The sequence below is a fragment of the Abramis brama genome (genome assembly GCF_963993115.1).
Source record: "Abramis brama genome assembly, chromosome: 1".
In the NCBI taxonomy this organism is placed as follows: Eukaryota; Metazoa; Chordata; class Actinopteri; order Cypriniformes; family Leuciscidae; genus Abramis; species Abramis brama.
Genome location: NC_139963.1, coordinates 12,912,763 through 12,917,889, shown reverse-complemented (window position 1 = coordinate 12,917,889; position 5,127 = coordinate 12,912,763).

Here is a 5,127-nt window from a genome sequence, read left to right as displayed (position 1 = left end):
ATGTAAGTTCACAGGCCATAATAACAAGAAACTATTCTTCTAACCACAGGTCAATTGCTGTTGTTCCAACCACATCATTTTGCGACGACATTTGCAAATGTTCATTGGAAAAATGGTTTTGGGGAACATTGAACTGCTGAACTATGCAGGTGACAAAAGAAAACACATTACAGGTTGTAGCTGGGTTAACACTCTTAGCTCATGAATGAACGAAAATCCCAGTTTATATTCCTTAGATCCAAACAAAACAAACCACAAATACAGTCTGTCCACCTCAGAGAGCTTCACACAATGCTCCCTTCAAAGCTTTTTATGACGTGTTTATTGATTGGACTCTTTGATTCTCACCAATCTCCTAAGCGCCTGCTGTTTGTTTTGTGCAAATGTGAGCCGGGGCACACTGACATTGAGCAGGTATGAAGAATGCTAGCTTGCGAATAGCCTGAAGTTCTGAGCAGAGCCACGCAGCTGTTTTGAAGCATTGCAGGCGCATGTGTGTGGCTGACTTCATTGGGTGGGTTGAGAGAGCTTTGATGGTATGATTGTTTGTGTGGGGATTGAGTTCCCAACTCCAAAAAAGATGTGGGTGCTTTGAACGGTCACTGTGTTGCTTACACAATGGGGGCGTGAGTTTTACTTGTACACCATCAGCAGCCAATGAGTGCGTTCTTAGCAAGTGGAAAGGACACAGTACAAGGTAAGCTAATTTAGCCCCAGAAAAAATACATCAGAGTAACACTCAGCAAAATAGGTGCCATGTTGTTAGTGCTTTACACTTTGCAACAGGGGATAAAGGAGCATTTAAAACACAGTGCCAAGAGCAGTGTTGTAACCCTCACAGACATTGAGGAACACACATCAGATGAGTGGTCGATCCGTATAGTTTTTTTTAAAATAACTGATTCTTACATTTTTACCTGGCGTTCCCCAGTCTTGAAACTTTAGTAACAAAAAGTCTTGAATGTTGAAAGTCTTCAAATGTTACTCATGCAGAGATATTGCAAAAGTAATGGGCATGAGACCTATAATATGTTTATGTAACGGACGTAGGCCTGTAAGAGCTGTGCATGTAAACCTCACTCCTCATTATAACCTTGGGGTTATACTAGATTCAAACCTCACTTTCACAAAGCACATAAAAAAGGTAACCAATGCTATACAATTTAATTTACAAAATTACAAACAAATCAGGTCTTTCATTACAACAGAGGCTGCTAAATCCTATCTCCATTGTATGATTTTTTTCTCACATTGAATACTGCTTCACAGTCTGGTTATTTGCTGGTATTACTGCACTAAAACCCACTGATCAACTCTACAAAAGAGCAATTAAGCTATTTGATAAGAAACCTCAGTCATTTAACCTTTGTTCAATTCTAGAGAGGTATAAATTTTGAAAATTTTAAAGTTTTTAAATGTAGCTGTCTTAAATATAGATCAATGATTGGAATGGCCCCACCACCCCTGGGGGAATTTTATCAAAAAGAGAAATAGCGAGACTAGTACTAGATCAATTGTGAAGTACAATTTAGAAAGTCTACTTTTGCACAAAACGTCCTTTCTGTTAAAGGCTGCACAAATTGGAACAGTATGCCAATGGAAATTAGAGGTAGGCCCACTTTTGTTCCATTAAGAAACAGCTTAAAAGATGGCTGAATAACAATCAAAAATGTGAACATAAGGTAAAAAGGTAGATTTTGATGGGTAGACAGATAGGTAGATTTATATATTTATAACAATCACTTTGGGATGTCTATGCACAGGCATTTACGCACCTTAAATAATTATTATAATAAGTACTTTATATAGTATAGGTACTTTTAATGTTTTTTAGCTTTATATGTCTATTAGTTGTTATGTATGTTTTTTTTTTTTTTTTTTTTTTCTATGTCGTGGACTACGGATGGAAATTAGCATTGTGCTAAATCCGGCGTATTTATGCCAATTTCTATTGTACGTTCATTAATATGCACTGTCCCATCCAAATAAATAAAAATAAAAAATTAAAAAAACTCCTCTGGCCTCAAGAGGTGCACTAGCAAATGACGCTGACGGCTACGGTCTTTAGCGTCCTTGTTAGAGCGCCCACCTCCCACGCCGGAGACCAAGCAGTCAAGCAGTCAAGCAGGACCGGTTACATTTGGTGCCATGATGCGGATGGGAGTGAGGTTTAGGGGGGTGAGTGTTACAGACGTAGGCCAGTAAGAGCTGTGCATGTAAACCACACTCCGCTGGCCTCAAGAGCCATGTTAGCGTCCTTGCTAGCGCGCATGCCTCCCACGCAGGAGACCGGTTTAAAGCGCTCGGAGCAGGTTGAGAAGGACCGGTTACATTTACACATATTAGCAAATGAAATTTGGAACACTTATTCTAATTCTCTCTCTCTCTCTCTCTCTCTCTTTTTGCAATGTTAGCAACATGGGACAGGATAAATGCTACTTGATGACTCAATGATTGTGGAAAGCAGGTCGAGGGGAGGCCGGTGGCATGATTATTGGTCTCGTATCTCTCACGGATGAGCTTTGGAAGCATAAAAGGAAGAGCGACGGCAGTGAAGGATGAGAGAGGACCAGGCCTGGATTTTATGTTGTGTTTTATTACGTGTGTGCGTCAGTCATCCATGAGGGGCTACCACGATTTTACTTTCATTTTGCATTTGTTTATTTTATTATCAAAGTAGTTGAATGTTCGCCGGTTCCCACCTCCTTCTTCCCATAACAACATACTACAGCACCAATATAGCAAGGGTTGTTGTTATGGGAAGATGGTACACAATGCTATTGAACTGCCACTCTTTATATGCACATATACATTTAATTCTGAATACATGTGATGAATAGGTAATCAGGTATTTTAGGGCACATACAAAAAGTACATTCAGAATCAAAATTCTGTCGAAAATCTACATTAATCGTCACCGACACATACCAGCAAGTTGCATTCATTTTACCGTAACTCTTCAACCATTTGCACTAGTAGACAACATGCGCTTTTCGGCAGCTTATTACGGTAACTTCATGCTTTCCATCAGCAAATGACAGCAGCTTTCTGGCAGAGCGGGAAGGAAGGATTTGAACAGAGAGATACGAAGCGCGGCAGGTTAGAGTGTTTTGGATTGCATAAAATAAAAAAGAAACGAACAAATACATGGCGAAAGAAGAGGTAGACAGCAGAAGAGGGGATTGGGATGATTTTTAATGAAACTTGGGAGGCGGATGGCGTTACTCTTTCACGTATCTTAGCATGTGGTGTGTCCATGTGTATGTGTGTGTGCCTGGTATGATTTCATGCATTTGTGTGCGTGTATGAAAAAAAGTGTCCTAAATGAAAACTGTGCAACCCAATGTCACAAAAAAGACTTGTATATGTGTATTATAGTTCATTTTTCAACTTAAAAGTGTTTGTTTCTTTCATACGTGATTTTTTTTTTTTTTTCGAAATAAAAATCAGTAAATTTATTCTCGTTTTCTTTTTTCTTTTTTCTTTAAATTCTATTTACAAACTCACCACACACAATAATGGTCAATAACTCTAATTTGTTGAAAGCTAATCTTTTTCTGAAAAAGATGACACCTTGCACATGAAGATAGCACAATGTTTTAGAATTTTACAGTCAAAAAATCTAAATATGTGACCCGTCACGGAAACCAGGGACACAAGTCGGCAGCACAACTTTCGAGCAAAATGAGAAAGAATCGTTTTAAAAAAAAAATTGGTGATTTTAGTTTTTTTGCAGAATCTGTTAGTTGAGATCACGAAGAAGCCTCTTCATGTTTGAGATAGCAGTATTGGTATATTTAAAAGCATACATTTTGAGTTTGAAATCGGCTTGTTTTTCGGGGATTCTAGTACGCAGTAGGGGCGTGTCATTGTCGGTGTGTATTTCCATACTGAATAAGCCAGCGTGGCTACTTATTATGCAGCGCTCTGGCCGGCTCTGATTTCAAAATTCAATGAACATGGACGCCAATAACATAACGATGTCCAGCAATCGATTTAAATAGTAGCTTACATGGGGTTTAATTTGTCGTCTAATGAGATGTAGCCTAATACATGTTGTCAGTGCCAATACATAGATCCGCCAACACAACCAACGTGTATCTTAATGGTCCAGTGGTAGAGCTTTCACCAGCTGTGTCAGAGGGTCTGAGTTCAAATCCGCCTTCGTATAGGTTTTTTTTCTCGTATAGTTTTTTTCTCTCATCAAAACGATTATTTTCATCAGTGGTTGTATATCAAGCAGGGACACGCAAACGTATGCATTATGTTTTGTTATTTAAACAGAACGAATAGAGAGTATCAGCAACGCAACGGATTGAAGCGCGCGTCGAGTGAAGACAATGCGGTGTGTGCGCGAGCCACACGAGAAAACACTGTATCTGCGCCACTGATCGCAGCGGCAACGAGCACTTTGATCACTTGATTAAAAAAAACCACATTTCAGCACTAGTATCTTTTTTAAAAAACGAACGAAATGAATGCTCTGCCAGTTAACTGGAGATGTTTTATTTATTTGTAGAATTGGTACATTCATGTCGCGAGATGTTTTAAAAAGTGGTGGGAACATGTCCCATCCGTCCCACCCGCAAATTACGCCTATGCCTATTTCCATAGTTTATTGCTTATTATTTATCATTAGCAAAAGTTTGTTTCATGTTGCACGAGTAGGCTACACCGAAGAAAATTCCTAGTCTGTGAAACCTTTCTTTGACAATGGCAATAAAATCTATTCTGATTCTGATTCATACTTGGATTCATAGCCTACTCATACTGTGTATATATATATATATATATATATTTATAGAGAGAGAGAGAGAGAGAGAGAGAGAGAGAGAGAGAGAGTTTATCTTATTTTTTATTCAGTGTACACTAGAGTTGCCTATACAGTTTTACGGTAGATGCTAACCTGTTTGCAAACTGTTTTTTTTTTGTTTTTTTTTATGGCACATTTTCCTGACCTTTCTGCTCCCCCAGCAGAAGTGTGTCACTTTCAAAATGCTTTTGGCAAAAGTGGGGGGGGGTTAGTTTTACCAACAGTTACAAAAATCAGTACGTATATTGGTCTCATCGAGCCGGACAACTTTCTAATTTACAGTCATTAGCTCCGACTCTTTTTTTTTTTTTAAT